This window comes from Pelophylax lessonae (assembly GCF_965119305.1).
Source record: "Pelophylax lessonae genome assembly, chromosome: 2".
Taxonomy (NCBI): Eukaryota; Metazoa; Chordata; class Amphibia; order Anura; family Ranidae; genus Pelophylax; species Pelophylax lessonae.
The window spans coordinates 91,722,368-91,747,595 of record NC_138769.1 but is presented as its reverse complement, the minus strand read 5'-3'; positions in this window follow the sequence as shown (position 1 = coordinate 91,747,595).

The window sequence follows — 25,228 nt, the reverse complement described above, 5'->3', positions numbered from 1 at the left end:
CTAAAGTTTTGAATATTTTATAATGTGTGACTATAAGGGTTGAGGAAATACCCACCTGTATTGACTGCACCAAAAGTCGGACTTGTAAGTCCTGTGGTTATGTAGAAACAAGAACTATGAGAAATAAGAAACAAAAAAAAAAAAAACACCGCCTGGTCAATATGTTACCTGGGCCCCAGGTTAAGTAACAAGATCAACCCACAGTGCAAGTGTCTAATCAACCAGACAATATATGTGCAGTATGACCAATATACAGTTTAAGCGAGAGTATTGTAACTGCCACTAGATATTTAACAAACAGTACCTTAAATACAGTATGTTAAACATGAAACACGTCACAAGGTGTAAATTGTATGTACTGAGGAACATATAAAAATGTAACCAATAGCGCAACAGGCTATGGATATAACCAAAAAGTAAGAGATAAGTGAAATGCGTAAATATGGTGTATGAACATCATAAGTAACGAAAAATTTATTGTATGAAAATATTGACTTATTCTTATTTTGATAAACGTTTAGTAAAGAGTTCAGTAAGGTTGAAGCTAAAAAGTAAAGGAAGTAACGGTGATTCTGTTAGGCTAAACAATACTGTGTAGAACATTAGAATCGTATGAATGGATAGCATGAAAAGGCGGATGAGAAGAAATCCTTTTGCTAAAAGCACAATGTTTTTGTAACATGCCGATGCTGAAATGAAACCAGTGAAAGCAAGTGTATCAGGAATGAAGCAACCCGATAGTAATAACCTGCAAGAAATTGTGGCAAAACCAGTGCCCAATTCGGGGAAAATTTGAAGAGTCATGCGGATTACTGCGGTGTAGGAAACCTGTGTAGGAAACCTCGTGGCCATGTCGGGAACCCGGAAGTAAAACCGGCAACATGAAAGGTAACGTGGACTAAATGAGAGGGTTGAGTGCAGGTATTTATGGAGCGAGACTCCTCCTACAAATTCAGGCTGATCTGCGGTCAGCCTTCCTATTTGAAGGCATTTACAGGTGCCAACATCAGCAAAAAAAGAAGGCTTTAAAAAGCAACATCAAAAAATAGTTACACTGCATATAGCACATGTACCACCCTCCTAGTGTAGTTTAGGCTGTTAGGTAACTTTAGTAACTCTAATCAGTGGAACTGGGGTTGATTATTTAGGGCTGCTCAGCGTCTCCCAGGCTGCTGCTCAGATTACTTTCCCCTGTATTCTAGAGAATTCTAGACTTATAATGGGAGGGAGAACAGAGTTGGCAACTTAAATATTTATGGAACTCCAGCCAATCCCTGAGGAGGTGTGCCCAGTGAGTGAAATGGAGAGCCTTTAACCACTTGCCGACCGGGCCATAGCCAAATGAAGGCTACAGCGCAGTTGGCTTATTCTGGGAGGGCATAAAATTACATCCTCCCAGAATCGCGCTTCCTGCGCGCCCCCTGGGGCGTTCACATGAAAGTGTCCGTGCTCACCGAGTCCCGACAGAAGCCCTTTACCACGTGATCGTTCCATCCAATGACGGAGCAATCAATTGTCAACAAACCGACGCATGTCCGGTTCAGTTTTCTCCTCGCACACTGTACACAGTGATCTGTAGGGCGTGCGAGGAGAGAGACTGCAGCTGCACTCATCCCCTGCCTCCTCCATGCCTCAGTTATGCCCATCTGTGCCACATCCATGCCTCATCCGTGCCACATCCATGCCTCATGCATGCCACATCCATGCCTCATGCTTGACACATCCATGCCACATCCATGCCTCATGCGTGCCACATCCATGCCACATCCATGCCCATCCATGCAACATCCATGCCTCATTCATGCTCATCTGTGCCACATCCATGCCTCATCCATGCCCATCTGTGCCTTATCCATGCCCATCTATGCCACCTTAGAGCTCATCCATACCACATCCGTGCTCATCCGTGCCGCATCCATGGCACCTCAGTGCTCATCCGTGCCACATCTGTGCTCATACGTGCCACATCCATGCCACATCAGTGCTCATCCTTGCCAAATCCATGCCACATTAGTGTTCATCCATGCCATGCCAGTGCTCTTCTGTGCCACATCCATGCCACGTCAGTTCTCATCCGTGCCTCATCCATGCAACATCAGTGCTCATCCATGCCAAGTCAGTGCTCATCCATGCCACATCCATGCCATGTCAGTGCTCATCCGTGCCACATCCATGCCAAGTCAGTGGTCATCCGTGCCACATCCATGCCACATCAGTGGTAATCCGTGCCTCATCCATGCCATGTCAGTGCTCATCCATGCCACATCCATGCCACGTCAGTGCTCATCCATGCCATATCAGTGTTCATCCATGCCACATCAGTGCTCATCCGTGCAACATTCATGCCTCATCCATGCCACACCCATGCCTCATCCATGCCACATCCATACCTCATCCATGCCACATCCATGCCACATCCATGCCATGTCAGTGCTCATCCATGCCACGTCAGTGCTCATCCGTGCAACATCAGTGCTCATCCGTGCCACATCCATGCCACGTTAGTATTCATCCGTGCCACATTCATAATATGTCAGTGCTCATCCATGCCTCATCCATGCCACGTCAGTGTTCATCCATGCCACATCCATGCCACGTCAGTGCTCATCCGTGCCACATCCATGCCTTGTCAGTTCTTATCCGTGCCACATCAGTGCTCATCCATGCCACATCCATTCCACGTCAGGGCTCATCCGTGCCACATTCGTGCCACATTAGTGCTCATCCATGCCACATCATTGCTCTTCTGTGCCACATCCATGCCACATCAGTGCTCATCCGTGCCACTACAGTGCTTATCAGTGCCCTACAGTTCCTCACAAAATTGTAATAGGATGTCAGGAAATGACGGTGCTCCCTGCATGTTGGGCCTCTGTATGTGGCCAAGCTGTGGAAAAGTGTCACACATGTGGTGTCACCATACTCAGGAGGAGTAGCAGAATGTATTTTGGGGTGTCATTTTTGCTATGTACATGCTATCTGTTAGAAATATCTTATAAGTGGACAACTTTGTGTAAAAATAAAATGCGTTCAAAAACTTGTGGAAAAAAATGACATGTTCAAAAGACGCATTATGCCTCCTAGATTATGTGTTAGGGTGTTTGCTTTCCAAAATGGGGTCATTTTGTGGGCGTTTCCATTGTCCTGGTGCTCCAGGACCTTCAAAAGTGTCATAGGTTGTCAGAAAATTATATGAGTAATTTTTGCTCCGAGAACGCCTGACGGTGCTACTTGGATGTTAGGCCTCTGTATGTGGCCAGGCTGTGTAAAAGTGTCACACATGTGGTATCACCATACTCAGGAGGAGTAGCAGAATGTATTTTGGGGTGTAGTTGCAAGTATGCCTATACAGTGTGTGAGAAATAACTTAGTAATATGACCATTTTGTGAAAAAAAAAATCTTAATTTTGCAAAGAATTGTGGAAAAAATTACAACTTCAAAAAACTCACCATGCATTTTACTACATACCTTGGAATGTCTGCTTTACAAAAAGGGGTCATTTGGGGGATATTTGTATTTACTGGCTTGTTAGGGTCTATGGAAATGAGCTAGGCCGTTAGTACCTCAGGTGTGATCAATTTTCAATGATTGAGACCAAATAATATATACCTATTTTGGTTATTTATTACCAAAGAGCAGCAGTATAACTTTTGGCCAAAATGTATAAAGAAAAATTACTAAATTAGCAAAATTTTAAAACTGAAATGAAGAAAAATGCGCTTTTTACACAATTTGCGATCTTTTTTTATTTATATAGAAAAAAATAAAAAATCCAATGATCATTAAATACGACCAAAAGAAAGCTCTATTTATGTGAAAAAAAGGATGACAATTTCAAATGGGTACAGTGTTGCATGACTGAGTAACTATCATTCAAAATGTGAGAGCACTGAAAGCGGAAAATTGGCCTGGTTAGGAAGGGGGTTTAAGTGCCAAGTGGGTACGTGGTTAAATAGTCAGAGGCCTGAGGCAACAGGAGAGAGTTCCTGGGTCCAGACCTGCTGGAGGAGACCCCTGTGCTGGGCGCTTCTCCCCTGGAGCAGAACACTAAAAAGGAGTCATTAAAAATACATTAAGGTCCCAACTAGGCTTAGCTGGGAGGGCCTATTCTCAAGCTCCTAGAATTCCTAGAATCAAGTAAGGTCTGGAGGAGTTCACTGGAGAGAGCCAGGAGAAAGTTGGTTGGAAAGAGACGGTCTGTCCTATGGTGGTGTGAGTCTGCATCTCCCTCACTGAGAAGAGCCTGGTGGGTATTGGCAGGAGGCAACCTATGATCATGTGTGAGGTAAATGACCCCAGGGATGGGAAGTCAGTGACTGTGTCTAGCTTTTATGTCTGGAAAGAGTACTAGTCACCATCAGCACCGAGATTCTGTGGGACACTCCCTTTTCACATTTCAGCAAGATAGCTAGAGTCCTTAAGTGTTCCAGTTCTTTAATTTTGGGGTATCCTATGCTTCCTTCATCCCCATCCGAGTTCTATTATCCAATAATAAAAAATAAACCCCTAAACTGTTCCTTTGAGCCAGTGGAAAAGTGAAGAAAATGCGGTGTGCCTGGCTGTGAATGATCTAAATGGAGGAATGCCATTGACTCAATCGGGGGTAGGCTTCCCAAGCAAGAAATATTATTCTGTTTCAAACGTCTCTTTATACATAGACATACCTCCATACACCCAGTCTGCCTGGACAGTTTGGTCAAGTGCTGACTTTACTTTGAACAATTGCAGTACAGAGGATGTTTGTTAGTCTTTTGAAGTGTAACAAGACAATGACCTTCCTAAGCCCTGTCTCTGAAAAACTAACACTGACTGAGAGAACATGGAAGAAGTGGGGAATGCTGAATACTTTTGAATGCAAATTTTGAAGTGTGCTGTAACCTTTAATTTGGTTGTCTACATATTTAATGGGTAAGGCTCCTTTCACACGGTTCGCCTCCGTCGGCAGACTCCGTGCTGCTCAGTGGGGGATCGATCCGAGCAGGCAGGTGACAGCTCCCTCTCCACTCTGTGTGCAAAGAACTGAAAACTGCTGTTCACAAACACTCTCCATCCAACCTCACTGAACTCGAGCTGTTTTGCAAGGAGGAATGGGCAAACATTTCAGTCTCTCGATGTGCAAAACTGAAAGAGACCTACCCCAAGTGACTTACAGCTGTAATCGCAGCAAAAGGTGGCGCTACAAAGTATTAACTTAAGGGGGCTGAATAATTTTGCACGCCCAATTTTTCAGTTTTTTTTATTTGTTAAAAAGTTTGAAATATCCAATAAATTTCGTTCCACTTCATGATTGTGTCCCACTTGTTGTTGATTCTTCACAAAAAATTACAGTTTTATATCTTTATGTTTGAAGCCTGAAATGTGGCAAAAGTTCGCATAGTTGAAGGGGGCCGAATACTTTCGCAAGGCACTGTGTATATATATATATTTTTTTTTTTTTTCAATAAAATAACTAGTTCATTGTCTATTTACACAATATTGGAAGCAGTAAATGACCTTTCCATTATTGAATATTTAAAAAACTGGTTTGACCATTTAGACGATATTGATGCCAGAAACCTTAGTCATTTAGCTTATTTCATTCAAGATGACTGCCAGGATGAAATTTCAAATGACACACTGGACAGGATGTATCTCTTATTAATACACAATCTTCTTATTTGGCTGGTACGTATCTTTACCATGAACATCAGGACTTTCTTATGAGTAGCAGCTGGTCAGTGTACAGTTTGGCTCTGCAGCATATAGTCTATTTTTGGACATTTTTAGGACACTCTGGCTCCCAGCACACCTCTCCTACCCTCTTTACTGACAGCATCATCTTGTTGGAAACCAGAAGCATCGACCCCCTGCAGGATGTTTTCATGCCACCCGCTACCTCACCTCACAACAGGGGACCTTTTGTCCCCTTTTAAAGTACTGTTTTAAGGAGCTGTCATCAATATAAAAGATCTCAACTTTTAAACTAAACAGAAGTGAACTTAGTTTTGTTCTATGACCCCCCTTCGGTCCTGTACTGTTTTATATACAGAGAATAAAGTATATATACAAAAGTGTATGTTTTTTAAAGCTGAACTGGCAAACAGCTAAATACATGGTTTAAAGATATACAGAATATATATATGTTTCTCCAAGTGTGAGCACTGAGACAATGACCAATCCAGTATCTTTGGGTTTTTAGGTTTATTTGAGAGCTTGGATGGGACAAGGGAATGAGTGGGGTACTCCTTTGGCTCAACTATGCACAATTTGCTGGGGACAACTGTAAATGCCGTTTGGCGCTGACTTGACGCTGGCTAAATGCCGGTCAATGCCGGTTGATGCTAGTTAACGCTGCCTTGTTGCCTATTAACTCGAAACTGATTCTTGACTGCTTTCCTTACATAAAGAAGTCCTCTTGAGCCCCCTTAAAGCGGAGTTCCAACCTAAAATAAAACTTACCTCCATCTTCATTCCCGGGGTCACCTGAAAAACAAATGGATAATCGCAATTTTTTTTTTTTTTTACTTACCTGGTTTAGAAGAAAATATACTCACCTTACTTCCTCTTCCTCTCCTCGGCGGCCACGGCGATTCATCACTTTCTTACTTTGCAATGATTCCTGGGAGCTGAACGTCATCGCTCCCAGGAATCAATGCGCCTGCACCGGCCCCGACGTCTGTTCCAGTGCAGGCGCCGTCATACCTTGCTAAACAGCTTCTGGGCATGCCCAGAAGCTGTGTAGGGATGACGCTGCGGCACCGGACGTGACGGCGGGGCCGGTGCAGTGCATCGTGGGAGCGAAGAAGACGGAAGAGGATGCAGAAGAGGATAGCCCTGGCTTCAAGCTGCCCACACCTGAGATGGCATCACTGGACAATACTTTTTCAAGGTAAGTATTTCTTCTAAAAGGTAAGTGCAACCCGGAATGTACTAGCCCTAACTGTCCCGGGGGTATTTTTATTAAAAAAAGTATTCCCAGGGTGGAACTCCGCTTTAAGCACACCTTGCTGAGGTAGCTACTTGTACTACTGCTGCACTGCTAAACACTTCAGGGCCCACACCGGCACCCTCTTTCTCTCACTTATCTTTAGGGTTTAGACACTGGCACCCCCTTTCGCTAAGCCTGCTCCACAGGTTAGCTGGCTCCCGGATCCCTCTGACCTTCTGGAGTGGTCCCCTCTCCTAGACAGACCCCTGGGCGGTTTTGAGTACTCATGACACTGTTTTTCCCCTTCTGCCCAGCAGCTCCATTAGGTCCATAGCACTCTGTATCCCTCTCTCTGCAGCTCAGCTCAACCTTCGTCCTCTAGGCCGACTGCCCAGGACACCTTCACTACTGCTTGGAGGACTGACAGGAGGAGAGACAGCTGTCACCCTCTTCCTGGGACTCTGCTTCCCACCAAAGACCCCCTGTCACATGCTCTCCTCAGACTTATAGCCCATCCCAGGATGCATTGGGGTAAACTCTGCCAACTGAGATAGCCACAAGCCCTGGTGTGCTATTGGCTAGGTTTCCTCCACTGTCCAATACAAGCCCTCATTGGATACAGTGGGAGACTCCCCAGGCACAACAGATCCCACCTGGAAGCATGTGACAGCCAAACTGAATGATCAGGCCCCCCTGATATGCAGACAGGGCCACCCATATACTTCTTCTTAGCACCTACCTAGGAGGGTGCTACATATATATATATATATATATATATATATATATATATATATATATATATATATATATATATATAGGAGTTTTTTTACTAGTCTAAGGATTTGTATTTATGTCCACCCCACCCTGAGATTTACACAGCTTTGCAAGACTTTACCGCCACCACTGTGACCATTTTCTCTTACGTCCTCTGACAGTCGCCGCCACTTCATATTCGTCACTATGGGGTTAATGACCTTTGCTCCGTAGGCGTAGCTAGGCAACAGAATATGTCAATATTAAAGCTTTTAACATATCCCACCCCCAGGGTGTGGTCCCCTCAGTCAATAACCTCCTACTTCCTGTATCCATACCTCAGTTTCAATGTCTAGCTTGTCAGGAGTAGCTGGATGTCTCTATGCTGGGGCATTTTGTCTCAGCCTTTCTCTTCTTTTTTTGATTTTATTTGAGTTTTTTTCTCTCTCTTTACTTAGCTGTTACTTTTGTCAGCGTTAGTTAGGTCTTCTGATGAAGAGGATCGTGCGGGCTGGGTCTCGGGCTGATTCCCCTGCTCACAGGTTGTGGGTCAGTGGCTTCCCTGCCTGCCATCGAGCGTTCAGTCAGGTACTTTTCCTGGCACTCTGAACGACCCATCCCTGTTCGATGCAGGGGTGCTATGGTGAGGTGGCTACCTCACTGGACGCCATGCGGTTTCGCACCGCAATTCTCCTGCGTCCTGACTGCGACTCTCCCTGTCCCATGTACAGTGGCTTGTTCGCTTGTGCGGGTTCCCCACGCCATTTAGAAGGTAAGTGTATCTGTGTGGGGAACTGTCTGTTTGGGGGGTGTCAGTCTGGGACTGTGAAACCCTGCCTCTGTTCACACTGTTTGGTCTCCCTGTCTGCTTGGCTGCATTCTGTGGGCTGCAAGGAGGGGGGCTATGCTGCACTGTTCTGTGTCAGATTATGTGCTGTGTTTTACTGTGTGACAGGCTGTGTGCTTCGGGGCATGATTGTATCGTGTTATGCACATTTGCGGCGACCGCTGCGGCGGTCCGCCATTATTTTACTTTACTGCATGTGTTTTTGGCGGTTTCACTGTGTGTGGAGGAGCGGCGTTTCGGCGCCAAACGCCGCCATTTTGGCGGCGCTCGCTCTGGCCGCATGTTAGCACTGCAGGCGGCCATTTTTTGTAGCCTTCCATAGGCTTTAATAGAGCGCCCTACGTGACATCACTTCCTCTTCCCTGGGCGCACCGATCGAGGCAGCAGCAGCAGCGGTCTCTCCAGGTTTTTACCTCTCTATCCCTGTATCCTTGCCTGAGTTGTACTTTTTCCCTGTGGGGGTCGGCTTGTGCTGGTGTGTGTGTGCGGTGGGCTGCGCTCGCCGCGCTTTTTAAAGGGGCAGTTAACCCTTTATTCTTCCACATACTTGGGGGCCTGGATTCTCAGGAAAGCAAATTTCCTGCCACCTTGGTGGGAGGCCAAGGGACTGCTGTGTCCCCCCCAGGGGGTGATTTGGCTACGGTTGTGGCTAACCTTGCTGCTCAGGTGCAAATGCTTGTGGCTGCTCAATCCACTAAAAGGCCCAGAGTTTCAATTTCCTCTGATTCAGAGGGTGAGGGTGATGGGGCTGCCATGGCTGGGGTCTCCTTATCGGGGTCCCGTTCCTCCCTGGATCTTGTGGGGTCTGTAGGGGAGGCAGAGTTTGAAGGGGTTGATAATTCTCCCCCTGGCTCGTCTGAAGAGCTTGCACTCATGGATGAATTGGTTGCTTCTATCAAACAGACACTGCGCTTACAGGATGAACCATGTCCTCCTGCTGCCCTGGCCGCTTATGGGACGCAGAAAAGGCGCAAGACATCGCAGGTTTTTCCCTGCACTGATGATTTTCAGCGCGCTGTTAAGGAACAATGGCGCAATATACGCAAGCCTTTTGCGGTGCCGAGTATGTTCAAGCTGCGTTATCCTTTCACGCCCGCTACTGATGAGCGTTGGTGTGTGCCACCTCCCGTGGATCACGCGATAGCGGTTTTGAATAAGTCCACTGTGGTTCCTGCAGAGGATACCCCGGTGTTCCGGGATGCCACAGACAGGAGACTGGAGTCTCTTGCTCGTCATACTTATTCTATTACTGGCTCTATGCTAAAAGCTCTTTTTGCTTCACTTATGGCAGCCCAGGCTGTCGCGAATTGGACGCAGGTGCTTAGACGCGTCCTGGTGGCTGATTCTGCCCCACCGGCGACGTTGGCCATGGTGGATCAAATCCATCAGGGTGTCATGTATTTGTGTGATGCAGACTTGGATATAGTACCGGTGGCTGCACGTGTGCACAGTGTGGCGGTGTTGTCTCGCCGCCTGGTTTGGTTGAAGTGTTGGTCTGTGGACCAATCTTCGCGCAAGACCTTATCCAATCTGCCCTATGATGGATCTCGCCTTTTTGGCGAGTCCTTGGATACACTGATAAAGGGGATCACGGGTGGTAAGAGCACGCTCTTGCCCCAATCCCACAAGGCTAAGGGCGCTCAAGGTAAGAAGCATGCCTCTTTTCGGCCCTCTCAGGGGTCCTTTCGTGCCTTTCGGTCGCACTATAAGGGCAAGCCATTCAAAGGTCAAGGCTCCCAAAAGAAGCCGTGGACAGGTAAGCAGAAGTCTGGCCAGTCCGGATCCGCTGCCCATAACAATGCGGCCTGAAGGGGCGCCCTCACCCAGTTCTGGGGTGGGGGGACGCTTGCTCGGTTTTCTTCAACCTTGGCTGGCCCGTGTTCGGGACAGGTGGGTTCAGGAAATCGTTTGGTCTGGCTACAAGATCGAGTTTCTCTCTCGGCCGGAGAGCAGATTTTTTCCCTCAAATCTTCGACTGTCTCCGGAGCGTTTGCGGGATCTGCACCTGGCGGTGCGGGACCTGCGGGCTCAGGGAGTGGTGGTTCCGGTGCCTTATCGGGACAGATTTCGGGGGTTCTATTCCAATCTGTTCACCGTGCCCAGGAAGGAGGGCAAGGTACGTCCAATTCTGGACTTGAAAGCTCTGAACCGCTTTGTGCGGGTTCGCAAGTTCCGCATGGAATCCCTGCGGTCGGTGGTGGCTGCCCTGGTTCCGGGGGAGTTCATGGCCTCCATCGACTTGAAGGATGCGTACCTTCACATCTCGATTTTCGAGGGTCACCAGAGGTACCTTCGATTCGCCATTGCGGAGGATCACTACCAATTCGTGGCGTTACCTTTTGGTCGCGCTTTGGCTCCACGGGTATTCACCAAGGTGCTTGCACCGGTTCTGGCTTTGTTGAGAGCCCAGGGCATCTCTGTCCTGGGGTATCTGGATGACATTCTGGTTCGGTCTGCGACCAGCCAGGGTCTGGTGAAGGACCTGTCCGTCACGACGCAGACTCTTCAGGAGTTTGGTTGGACGATAAATTTTCCAAAATCGATGCTGTGTCCGTCGGTTCGTCTTCCCTACCTGGGAATGATCCTGGACTCGGTCCAGGCGAAGGTCTTCCTACCGGACGACAAACTCAGGACTTTTCAGGAGGAAGTCAGGGTCCTCCGGGACGTTCCGTGCTCGTCCCTCCGGACGTGCATGCGGAGCCTGGGATTGATGGTCTCGGCCTTCGAGGCGATTCCCTTCGCCCAGTTTCACACGCGGGGTCTCCAAGCGGAGATCCTGTCCAGGTGGGACGGGCGACCGCAATCTCTGGAACTCCAGATTTCATTGAGTCATCGCACCAGAAGGGATCTTCTGTGGTGGCTCCAGTCCCCGACGGTGTCGGGGGGCAAGTCTTTTCGTCCTCTCTCATGGACGGTGATCACCACGGATGCCAGCCTGTGGGGCTGGGGTGGTGTTCTGGGCGTTCTGTCCGCCCAGGGAACTTGGTCGGAGGAGGAATCCTCCCTCCCGATCAACATTCTGGAATTGCGAGCGATAAATCTCTGCCTTCGACGTTGGACGGACAGGCTGCGGGGCCGTCCGGTTCGGGTGCAGACGGACAATGCCACAGCAGTGGCCTACATCAACCACCAATGGGGCACCAGGAGTGCCCGAGCGGCTCGGGAGGTGGCCGACATTCTGTCTTGGGCCGAGACGCACGTTCCGGCAATAACAGCGGTTCACATTCCGGGGGTGGAGAACTGGCAGGCGGATTATCTGAGTCGCCAGACCCTGGACCAGGGGGAATGGTCCCTTCACCCGGATGTCTTCCAGATGTTGTGTGCGAAGTGGGGTCTTCCGGAGGTGGACCTGTTCGCGTCTCGTCTGAACAACAAGGTGGGAAGGTTCGTGGCAAGGACGCGCGATCCTCGGGCAGACGCGTCAGACGCGTTGGTAGCTCCGTGGCATCAGTACCGACTGATGTACGCATTTCCACCGATTCAACTGCTGTCCAGGTTCCTTCGCAGGTTAAACTCGGAACCGCACGCGGTGATTCTTGTGGCACCGGACTGGCCTCGCTGGACCTCGTAAATCTGGCGATCGACGCGCCGCGGCATCTGCCTCTTCGAGAGAATCTCCTGTCTCAAGGACCGATATTCCATGGCTCAAGGACCGATTTTCCAGGCTTTGACGGCCTGGCTGTTGGAACCAAGGTCCTGAAGGATAGGGGCCTCTCCCCTGAGGTCATTCACACCTTGATCAACGCGAGGAAGTCTTCCTCGGGGAAGGTCTATTACCGTACTTGGAAGGCCTATTTTGCCTGGTGTGAGTCCAGGGGGTATTCACCTCGCACGTACTCGGTGTCTAGGGTGTTGTCCTTCCTTCAAACGGGTGTTGACCAGCGTTTGGCGCTGGCTACGATCAAGGGTCAGGTATCTGCATTGGCCGTTCTTTTTCAACGTCCTGTGGCGTCTAACTCCTTGGTTAGCACTTTTGTTCAAGGGGTGCGACATCTGGTCCCTCCTAGGAGGGAACCTCTGCCTCCTTGGGACTTGAATCTTGTTCTGTCCGTGTTACAACATGCTCCTTTTGAACAGATCAGGAGGATCTCGTTGGCTTTGTTGTCCAAAAAGGTCGCCTTTTTGGTGGCGATCACTTCGGCTCGCAGGGTGTCGGAGCTGGCAGCTTTGTCCTGCAGGTCTCCGTATCTGGTCGTTCACTTGGATAAGGTGGTCTTGCGACCTAACCCTTCTTTTCTTCCGAAGAGGATTTCGGAATTTCACCTCAATGAGGACATTGTCTTGCCTTCGCTCTGCGCGAAGCCCAAACATCCGAAGGAGGTGGATTTACACTCCCTGGATGTTGTTCGGGCGATCAGGGTTTACCTGAAATCGACTGAATCTTTTCGCAAGTCAGATTCCTTATTTGTTCTTTCAGAGGGTCCTCGGAAGGGCATGGCGGCGGCGGCTGCTACCATTGCCAAATGGATCAGACAGACCATTGAACAGGCATATGCTTTGAAGGGAAAAGTTCCTCCTATGCCTGTGAAGGCGCACTCTACCAGATCTCTGAGTACGTCTTGGGCCTGTCACCATCGGGCTTCTGTGGCCCAGGTGTGTAAGACGGTGACTTGGTCAAAAGTTCTACAAGGTGGATGTTCAGGCATCGGCAGATGCTTCCTTTGGCCGCAAGGTTCTTAGTGCGGCAGTTCTTTAGGGTCCCTTGTTTTGGGCCCTTGGCTGTTTGGGATATATTTTTATCCCTAGGTTATTTGCTTTTTTCCTGGGTTGTTGCTCCTGTTGAGCAAGTTTTTTTCATGCTACCCAGCTGGTTTCCTTCCTTTGGTAAGGTTCCTTTCTCTGATGTGGAGACGGCGTTGCCTTAGGCGCGGCTGCGTTTCCCACCCCTCATGTTTGCACTGCTTTGGGACGTCCCCATAGTGACGAATATGAAGTGGCGGCGACTGTCGGAGGACGTAAGAGAAAACGGAATTTTTGTAAAATCTTACCTGTAAAATTCCTTTCTCTGAGTCCTCCGACAGTCGCCGCCCCCGCCCCTCTTTTGGGGTTTGGTTGTATACTCTACTGCTATTCCACTGAAACTGAGGTATGGATAGAGGAAGTAGGAGGTTATTGACTGAGGGGACCACCCCCTGGGGGTGGGATATGTTAAAAGCTTTAATATTGACATATTCTGTTGCCTAGCTACTCCTACGGAGCAAAGATCATTAACCCCATAGTGACGAATATGAAGTGGCGGCGACTGTCGGAGGACTCAGAGAAAGGAATTTTACAGGTAAGATTTTACAAAAATTCAGTTTTTTTTGCAGCAGTTGATCAACAAAGTTAGGTTACGCCAATACCCCAGTCATTGATTGGATACTCAAGGACCAGCAGAAGTCCACCACCCCACCGATCTCCTCCTTTACCTGTGTTACCTATTAAAGTGGTTGTAAAGGAACAAGTTTTTTTAACCTTCGTGCATTCTCTTCTATGTGCAGCAGCCCCACTAAAGCTTACCTGAGCCCGCTTTCAATCCAGCGATGTCCACAAGAGCCTTGCCTCTCTGGGGGCTTGCACTTCTAATTGGATTTTGGCAACAGGTTGAGCCATTGGCTTCTGTCAATCACATGCCACTGAGCCAATCAGGAGATGGAGGGGGCAGGGCGGAGCCGGGGCTTCCTGTGTGAATAGACACACAGAGCCGTGGGTAGGGAGATCATCTGCTTGGGTGCCCCCAGCAGCAAGCTGCTTGCTGTAGGGGGAATTGGCAGGAGGGAGGAGCCTGGAGTGTCGGTGTGGGACCCGAGAAGAGAAGGATCCAGGCTACTCTGTGCAAAACCATTGCACAAAGCAGATAAGTATAACATGTTTATTAAAAAAAAAAAAAAAGCAAGGCGTGAATATCACTTTAAGCACATTAACACAGAGCGCACGTGCTTGTGCTTCAGACATTTAGGCTCCTTTCACATATTGGCGTCTCGGATCGTGGGCAGAATCGCTGCGATTCTGCCTGCAATTTCAAACTATTTCCAATCGCAGGACACCCGTGCAATTTCCGTGACTTGCAATGGCACCCCAAACTCGGCATGATGTTGCCGCGATTTTCGCCTGATGAATCGCGGTAAAATCACGCAAACAGAATCGCGAGACGCCTGTCGCCCAAAAAAAAGTTCTTGTACTTTTATTGGGCTACAGACGTCCTGCAATTCTGTTTCCACGATTTTACTGCGATTTGTCAGGCGACAATCACAGCAAAATCACACTGCGTTTGGGGTGCCATTGAAAGTCACGGGAATCACACGGGTGTCCTGCAATTTGCAATGATTCGGGATTGCAGGCAGAATTGCTGCAATTCTGCCCACCATCCAAGATGTCAGTATGTGAACGGAGCCTTACACTAACTTTATTTAAAGACCAAATCTGGTTTATGTGTTTTTTTTTTTTTTTTATTAAATAGTTGTCCTACAGGGGTTAAAAGAGAAAAAAAAAACATCTTTGAGTACAGTACTTACTGCTCTGACATCCAGCACTGGTCCTTCTCTGGGGTGACTGACAGCCACAATTATGAAACAAATACTGTAAGGTTCAGGCACCAGGGACCCATCCCCAGGAATTACATCAACGTTCAACACGCCACCCTGGACTCAGAGAAGAATGCTACAGACAATGCATGGAATTTGTGACACAGTTCAGCAGCATTCATGCCCGTCAGAGGAAGAGCAGCCTTGATATCATATGATTGGACTAAAGAAAATTAGATTACATTGATTAAAAAGATAAAAAATGCAGTAAGTGTGAATTTTGCCAAAAAACAATGCCAGTTCCAACTTGTTTTTTATTTAGGGTTCCCCGTGACTGCTCTTTGATTCAGCACTCCACTGCTAACTCACACACAAACACAGCTATAGAAATACTTCACACCGAAATTTTAATGCTCAATTCTTGGAAAAAAATTTTGTAAAAAATCCCCCCAAAAAATCGCAAAAAAACTGCAGCTCAGACTCCTTTTTAGTGCTTTGCCACTAGTCTTAAAGCGGAGTTCCGGGCACAAAATCGACCTTTTTTTTTTGTGCCCGTCCGCTTTGTCTCCTTAACCTGAAAAGGAATTGGATAGTTAGGTATTTTTTTTTTTTTTTTTTTTTTTTTTATACTTACCTTGTAATTGGAGATCAAATATACTCACATATCCTTCACTTCCTCCCTCAGCGCCGCGGCTCCGCCGTCACTTCCTGTCTTGCGATGATTCCTGGGAGCTGAACGTCATCGCTCCCAGGAATCAATGCGACGGCACCGGCCCCACTCGTCACTTCCGGGTGATGCCGCATTCCCTTCTAAACAGCTTCTGGGCATGCCCAGAAGCTGTGGAGGAATGCGGCGCAGAGAGGGGCCGGTGCAGGCGCATTCTGGGAGAAGAAGACACGGAAGAGGACGCCGAAGACGATCCCGCCGGCTTCAGCTGCCCACAAGAGAGATGGCAATGCTCTTGAAGAAATTTTATAAGTGAGTATTTCTTCTAAAAGGTAAGTGCAAACCGGGACAGATCAGAGGCTAGCCATTGTGGAATGTACTAGCCCTGACTGTCCCGGGGGTATGTTTACTGAAAAATGTTTTCTGTGCCCGGAACTCCGCTTTAAGGCCCGTACACACGATACGAAAATCAGAAGGAAAATTTTGTCTGACGAACGATCTACCGATTTTCGGATCGTTAGTATAGTGCTTTCGACAGCCGATTACGGATTTTCGGACAACAAAAACTGGATGTGCAGGCTATAAAATTTTTATCGTACGTCAACACAATGTCCGATTTTCATTTAATTAGTACAGTTTTCGTCCGTAAAAAATCGTAAGAGCAAGACTAGGCATGCTCAGAAATGAAAGAACACACACAAAACAATCCAACACATGACATCACTTCTGAAGTTGAATTCTGTCGTACGGGAATTTTCATATGAAAGTAACCTCTGCACTTTCCTCATGAGACTAGCATGCAACAAAAAAACGGACGACAGATCGTTCGATAATCTGATCGTGTGTACGAGGCTTAAGTCTTTTCGGTTAAATGCCACCCAGTATCAGTCAATCAAAAAAAAAAAAGAGATGTACTGTGAGTGCAGGACCTCATTGACTTGCCCCAAAGTTTTAGTCACTACTTGACCTGCACTCACAATGTAATGATGCATTACTGAGAAAGGATAAGTATGCAGAAAAAAGAATACAGCATAGCATACATGCAGGAGGCCTCCAGGAGGAAAGGGCCTGGGGCCTAAAGTTGGGTTTTTAAGTGGCTGTATCTTCTGGTTTAAGGCTTAACCACTTGCCGACCGACTAATGGTTCTATTGGCCAAAATCATGTACCTGTACGTCATTTTGTGCAATAGCCACTAGGGGGAAATTGCACACTAATTGGAAAGAGGGGGAGCCAATCAGCGGGTCTGGTGTACCCAATGTCTGCCAGCCACCTATGATCCTTCCCTAGAGAGGCAGAATGGCAGTCTTCCTATGTAAACAAGGCAGATCGCCATTCTGACAGGGGAGAAGATAGAGATCTTGTGTTCCTGCTAAGCAGGAACACGGATCTCTGTCTTCCCCAGTCAGAGAAAACCCCCACACACAGTTAGAAAGCACCCCCTAAGGACACATTTAACCCTTTGATCACCCCTGATGTTAACCCCTTCCTTGCCAGTGCCAGTAGTACAGTGACAGTGCATATTTTTAGCACTGAGGACTGTAATAATGTCACTGGTCCCAAAAAAAGTCTCAAAAGTGTCAGTTAGTGTCCAATTTGTCCACCACAATGTCGCAGTCCCGCTAAAAATTGCTGATCACCGCTATTACTAGTAATAAATCATAAATAAATCAATAAAAAGTCCATAAAAATATCCCATAGTTTGTAGACACGATAACTTTTGCGCAAACCAATAAATATATACTTATTGAGATTTTTTTTTAACAAAAATATGTAGCAGAATACAAATTGGTCTAACTTGATGAAGAAATTCGATTTTTACATTTTTTTTATTGGATATGTTTTATAGCAGAAAGTGAAAAATATTGTATTTGTTTTTCAAAATTGTCGGCCTTTTTTTGTTTATAGCGCAAAAAATAAAAACTGCAGAGCTGATAAAATACCACCAAAAGAAATCTCTATTTATGGGAAAAAAAGGACATCAATTTTATTTGGGTACAGCACTGCACGACCGCGAAATTGTCTGTTAAAGTAATGCAGTGCCGTATCACAAAAAATGGCCTGGTCATTAAGGGGATAAGACCTTCCAGGGCTGAAGTGGTTAATTAAATAGTACTAGCAATTTCTCCCCCTCCTCAGTATGTTGCTGTGTTTGTATATGTAGATAATACTCCCTTTTCCTACGGTAGGCAGGCGTCTACTTAAAGCGGAGTTCCGGACACAGATGTCATTTTTTAATGAACATACCCCCGGGACAGTCAGGGCTAGCACATTCCACAATGGCTAGCCTCTGATCTGTCCCGGTTCACACGTACCTTTTAGAAGAAATACTTACTTATAAAATTTCTTCCACAGCGTTTCCATCTCTGTTGTGGGCAGCTGAAGCCGGCGCGGTCCTCTTCTGTGTCTTCTTCCGCGTCTTCTTGTCCCAGAATGCGCCACACCGTCCCCTCTCGTCACTTCCGGCGCGACGCCGCATTCCTCCCCAGCTTCTGGGCATGCCCAGAAGCTGTTTAGCAGGGGAATGCGGTGTCGCCCGGAAATGACGAGCGGGGCCGGTGCCGTCGCATTGATTCCTGGGAGCTGTGACGTTCATCTCCCAGGAATCATAGCGAGGCAGGAAGTGACGGGGTGAGCCGCGGCTCCGAGGGAGGAAGTACTCTGAGGTGAGTATCTTCGATCTTCAATTGCAAGGTAAGTAAACAAAAAAAATAAATAAATAACTACCCAATTACTTTTCAGGTGAGGCATACCTAGCGGAGGGGCACAAAAAAAATTCTTTTTTTCCTATAAAAATAGCTTGTTATACTTACCTCCACTGTGCAGTTGGTTTTGCACAGAGCAACCCGAATCCTCCTCTTCTCGGGTCCCTCTTCAGTGCTTTTGGCCCCTCCCTCATGTTGAGTGCCCCCACAGCAACAGCTTGCTATGGGGGCACCCGAGCTGAGCTGCAGCTCCCTCTATCCATTCAAACACGGAGCTGCCATTCGTCCCGGCCCCTTCTCTCTCCTGATTAGCTAAGAGAGTTTGAATGACAGCAGCGGGAGCCAGGTAAGTATTAGGGGGGAGGGGCTGAGGGGGGTTGCTGCACAGAGAAGGCTTCTTATTTTAATGCATAGAAAGCATTAAGATGAATAACTTTCTGACTTTAAAACCCCCTTAATATTGTGTTTTTCCTATAAGTTTTATCACTGTTGTGTACATTAGGGTTTTGGCAGATGCATGTAGGGGGTAAATGTATTATGTCACACACTTTCCCCTGCATGTGTGTCACCTCCCATTTTTTGGACATATATACAGAGGAACTTACCTTGGGGTGAGGAGTCCGGTGTGGGAGTTGCATAGTGAGGACCAGTGTATGTGATCTGCTTTTCTGGCTGCATTCCCCTCCTATGGGATCTGTTTCTTAGGACATCTATGTGTATGGACATTTTTGCATAGACTTTCTCAAGGGATCCCTTGAGAAAGTCACGTGATCTGTGACGCAACGCGTCGGGAGGCATTGAGTGACATTGACTTCCGGTTGACGGCCGTAACCGGAAGTACCCAGGAATCATACCGCAGGAGTGCGGCAACCTTTATCGTCTCTACCTGTTTATTGCTATTAAAATGTGAGTGTCTTTCCCTGATTTTAATAATAAAGCGAGTGTTTACATGCTTCACGATTGGGCATCATGCTGTTTTATTTTGGGATAACACTGGTACCGTTGGAACTAATCCGGGATTGATATCGGTGGATGAGAGAGTGGAGGTTGGAGTATCTTAAGCTGTTGGAGTAGCCCAGCATCCCACCCCCAGGGTCAGAGACCAGCTTAAAAGCGCCTTAAAAGGTGCAGTGAGGTGAGCGGCTAATTGGCACTTAAATATATGTGCACGAATGAACTTCACTTTATCACCGCACTTACCTCATTTATTACATATGGACTGCTTATTGCACTAGATTTATATATTTATGCACATGGACTGTTAATTGCACAAGAATTTATTTATTCATTTATTGATCACCACACTTGATTGCTATTATTTATGCTTACGAAATATTTATGTATTTATTCACTTATACTATTTTTCTACATGTTGGTTATTTAGAATGCATATGGAATATTTATTGATTTTATTTCACCTTTAATATCCTGTCACCTTTTTATGGATATTTAACCTCCCTGGCGGTATGATTATGTCAGGAATTCTGTACCAAAAACGGTACAATTTTTTTCATGGAAATTTGGCGTTATGTATTATAGGCCTACAATTCTTAGTAATTACTGACTTAATTATAAAAATAAGCTGCGCTGTGAGTTGAACCATCAACTGAAATAGTCCATAAATGTCCAATAACAAAATGTGAATGTGGAGACTTGTGCAGATACCGCTTACCAAAAAGCTGATTAAGGGAAGACTAATGATGAATATTTCCACTTGTCCTCACGGTTGTGACACAATGTTTCTCCCAATACCAATGTGCATCTCATCAATAGGACATTAAAAATAAAAGAAAAACAGAAACCATAGTGTAAATCCAAAAATTAAATGGGAATAACACCAGATATATTGAATCGAGCCTTGTTCAGGTACCGCTTACCAGAGTTCCAACAAAAAAATGGCCAGACAATAAAGGGTAACTCCGGACCCGCCTCAGAAGTTGGGGATCAGGGGACCTCGTGGTAACGGTGTGGATCTCCAGCAGCATGTAGGTTGGATTATAGAAGATAAAACAAGGCAAACGCCATAGCGTAAAACCACAAAACAAAAAATGACAAAAGCAAACAACACCCAAGTGATGTGCACACAGCAGGTCTCATAAGGAGGAGAGTCAATGCAGATAAATGAGTGAGACACCAACCACCAGGCAGACTCCGTAGGTACCCCTTACCAAATGCTGTATGAAGAAAGGCAGGCAAAAAAGTGTGCAGGATAACTATCCAGTGAAGATGGCTGCTTACCAGATGGATATGGAATAGAGCGTAGAAAAGGGAAGGAGACACCGAACATGCAGACCGGGTGAACGATGGTATGTATAAAAGGGCAGGGGTGCAACTGACTCAGCTAGAGCTTCCAATGGGGACTCAACCAGCTCAACAAATAGATAGGTAGGGAATCCAATAGCTGAAACCTCCACTCAGGACTTCTCCAAAGGGCTCAAGTTGTAGATCAAAGGTTAACCGGGGAACACAGAGGAGAGAGCCATAGCGTAAAACCCCAAATAAATTTATTGTACAAAAAAGAAGAACACTTACAAAACGTCAGAAGATATGTGCATGAATGGAGAGGGATGTACAAGCCGCCGGCCGGACGGCTCCGCTCGCCCGTCCTTCGTAGGTAGATACGTGGGGATGACATCAGCACGCCGCGTCCTGACGCGTTTCATCAGAGATGATATTCTCAAAGGTACGGGCGGCGTGCTGACGCCACCTTTAAATAGCAACACAATCGATGACCGGAAGTTCCCTTGCCGCCATCTTAACTATGGTAACCCGGAACCGGAACATTCGGCATGGACCGGAAGAGGATGTAAAGAAAAACAATAACAGTAGCCATGGTAAATCCCATAGGGGGATTAACCCTGAATTTGCACTAGCTACCACAATATGTAAACACATATCGTACAGTCAGACCACAAAACCAAATGGGCCGGGATCACAGCCCTTATGGTCAATGTGCAAAACCACAATGAGAAGAATAAAATAAATGAGGCAATAAAATAGTTAGCCTAAATATAGGATCCGCTAAATATGAGAAGTTCCGGTAATGGATTCTATTGTGTAATTCTCATAGCATCATAGGAAACAAAAATAAGAACACATTAAACTAGATCCTAATTGTGAATTTAGGCTAATGTAGGCATAAAATGAATAATATACAAATGAGTAGTATACATTACATACATAAATTGATTGGTAATTACAAATAATTGTGAGTATAATTAAAAAATATAAGATAAGAAAGTAAATCGCATTCTTCTCCAAATCCAATAAGCATTGGAAGGCATAAAAAACACCAATAATGGCAATACAGGCCACAACCGACCTATAAGGGATGTGAAGCGACAATGACGAGCAATTTGTGAAAATTGAGAAATTACTGACTTAAACCTGACCAAAACAAGACTCTAGTAGACATCCCAGATGTGATAAATTTGAAACACAAACGCATGAATTATAATCTAATCAATAATATAATTTTATTATATAATCTATAATAATATATATATATATATATATATATATATATATATATATATATATATATATATATATATATAATATTATATAATAAAATTATATTATTGATTAGATTATAATTCATGCATTATATTATATATATATATATATATATATATATATATATATATATATATATATACGTGTGTGTGTATATATATATATATATATATATATGTGTGTGTGTGTGTGTGTATATATATATATATATATATATATATATATATATATATATATATATATATATACATACATACAAATATATATATATATATATAAATGTTATGTGTGTGTTTGTGTTTTGTGCAACGTTCAACGTTTGAATTTCCCTCCCTAGTTCCGCTCCCATGCAGCATTGCTAGGAACTAGGAAGTCATCACACCGACGGAGGAAGGACGAGCGGTGGGGATCTCAGATGGCTGGCGATCACAGCAATGGGAGATCATTGCTGGATCGCCAGGAAAAGGTAAGAGACAGCGCTGCGCGCTCTGCACATCCACCTTTGAGCGTGACTCGGGGATACCGATCCTAGCATAAAAAAATCCACCCCGAGTCACGCTCAGGGTTACCGCTAAGGTGGTTAAGAAAAACATGCACTGACCGATTTATTTACACCACCTTTTATTAGTTTTTAAGGATCATCATATCTGCTATTATTACTCTATTTTAGACAACTGTGAATATTGGTCTATTAGCTCATCCATTGTTTATTTATTTTTCCTTGCGATTTTAGTCGCTTGGTGCGACTATTTAGCCATTTCTCTGTGTGATTTTACAGTGGACTTCGGTCAGAGACCTATTTTAAATACTTACCTGGAACAGTTATTTTAGAACATATATTGAAGATTTATATATAAATTGGGGTTAGGAATTTGTCCGAATTTTAAGATTTGCACCATATACGATTCCTGCCATAGTCGGCATATATTTTTTATTGGTCTTGTAGGTGGAGTTGCTACTAGTTAGATACATTGGACCCATTATTGCAATATATATATATTGAAGACAGTTTTACATATTGTTTTAGGAATCGGATTGTTTTTTAGGATTCTATAAGATTTTGTGTTTCAGTCTGCTGATCTTGATATACCTTCTATTTTTTGATTGAGTATTTATTGAGTATTTATTTATTTCATTAGCGGTATATATTGTATGATTATTCCCGCTACATTCCATCTTAGGAGCCTCCTTTGGTATTTATTGGTAGCTCAGTCTGAGTCCCTTTCTGAGATTTTTCCCACTCGCGCCGACTCATTGTGAAATTAATATTATCTGGTTCATGAGATTGACCTCTCTCTATGCATTATTGACCCTTTGTGGATATAAGATGAAGATGGGCAAGAACTTCCATGGTTAATGGAGCACAGGCTGTGAAGTGGTGTAACACTGTGTGTTTATTTTTGGAGCACCTTATGGAATTGAGCAGTAGCGGAACTATCAGGGTCGCAGCGGTCGCGCTTGCGACCGGGCCCTGGAGTTCCGCCACCTGAGGGGGGGCCCGCCAGCCCCCGTTCTCTTACCGCGGCCGCGGCGTGAGGGGGCCCATCTATCCGCCTGAGTGTTCTGGGCTGGCTAGTGGCTACTACGTACGAGTCCGCCCTCCACGATCGTTGTGCTCGGGGGGGGGGTGTCTACAGCGTCCGCCGGTTGCTAAGAGGTCGTGGAGGCTGGCTGGGCAGTTTTCTGTAAAGCAATCTTCTGCAGCCTGCAACGCCCTCAGCCCTGCCGATCCTCCAATAAACACTCAGGAGGCTGATGCAGTGAGGCAGGGGTGGACACTGAAAGAAAGTCAGCTGACCAGCTGACACCAATAGAGTGCAGGGGAGGAGGAGTTTTCCCCTCTGCGAAGAAACCACACACTTCCTGCTAGAAGCGTGCATGCCTGGCTGGAGTGGAGTTGCTGAGTGAGGGAGAATCGTCTGACTCTGACCGACTCCACTGCTATGTAAGTAAACTTTCCTTGAAGAAATTTGATCCCAAACTCCACCCTTGCTGGCTTTCTGCCTCTTAATGATCCCATGCCTGGCACAGAACAGATCTCATCCCTATCTACAACAGAGGTGTTGGGGGGTGTAGGGATGAGATCTGCGGTGGTGGGGGGATGGGATCAGTAAGACAGAGGTGGTGGTGGGGGAGGATGACACCACATCCCACCCCTCCTCCACCCCCCCTCCCCACTATCGCCCCCACTGATCCCTCTCCACCATCGCCCCTTCACCTCCGCCATTGATCCCACCCCCCTCCCAACCATCCCCACCCCTTCACCACCACCATTGATCCCACCCCCCTCCCAACCATCACCCCCCCCTCACCACCACCATTGATCCCACCCCCCTCCCAACCATCACCCCCCCCTCACCACCGCCATTGATCCCACCCCACCGTCCACCCCCCCTCACCACCGCCTCTGATCCCACCCCCCTCACCATCGCCGCCACTAATCTCACCCCCTTCACCACCATCACCACCTCTGATCACACCCCCCTCCCCACCACCGCGGCCACTGATCCCACCCCCCTCCCCACCATTGCCGCCACTGATCCCACCCCCCTCCCCACCATTGCCGCCACTGATCCCAGCCCCCTCCCCACCATCACCGGGGGGGGGCCTTCATGATTTCTTGCACCGGGGCCCTGAGAAATCTAGTTACACCTCTGGAATAGAGACTTTAGTTTTGCACAATTTATAAGAAGAATCACTACCAGAGCACATTTTTAACTGGACTTCAGTTTGTTTTCTGCACAATTTAATTATCTTGCAAAACTTTTATTGTTTGCACTTGCACTTTATCCATTATGCTATGAAATGTGTTTTTATTTTAGTTAATTATTGATACGCTTTTTTATATTTCGTACATTATTGAATTAATTTAGGCAGCGCTATCACATATTTATCATTTTTTATTTTGTTGTGGATGTGGGAACACATTTGGTGATAGCAACCACCATATACTTTTACTACCAGGGAGCAACTACTTGATTTCTTAATCTATCCAACCCTGTCAAGCAAAAATCACTGTACTTATCTATTCTGCAGCTGATCCGGTCCGGTCTTACGCTGAGCTGTCAGTAAGGTAAGTACAACAATTTTTGCTTTACAGGGTTAGATAGATTAGGGTTAGAATATGGCACAGAGCAGGTCCAGCGTAGGTCCGATAGGTCCGATTTTGCCTGGACATATCCTTTAACCCTTTCCCTCCCATCCCTATTGTCCCTTTAAAAAGGTCTGTACGCCAAGGAAGATGGGGGGGGGGGGGGTCCGGGAAGGGATCGGCCAATCATATGACCACTGTTATTGACGCTCACAGTGGTCGCATCATCAGGAACCAGTC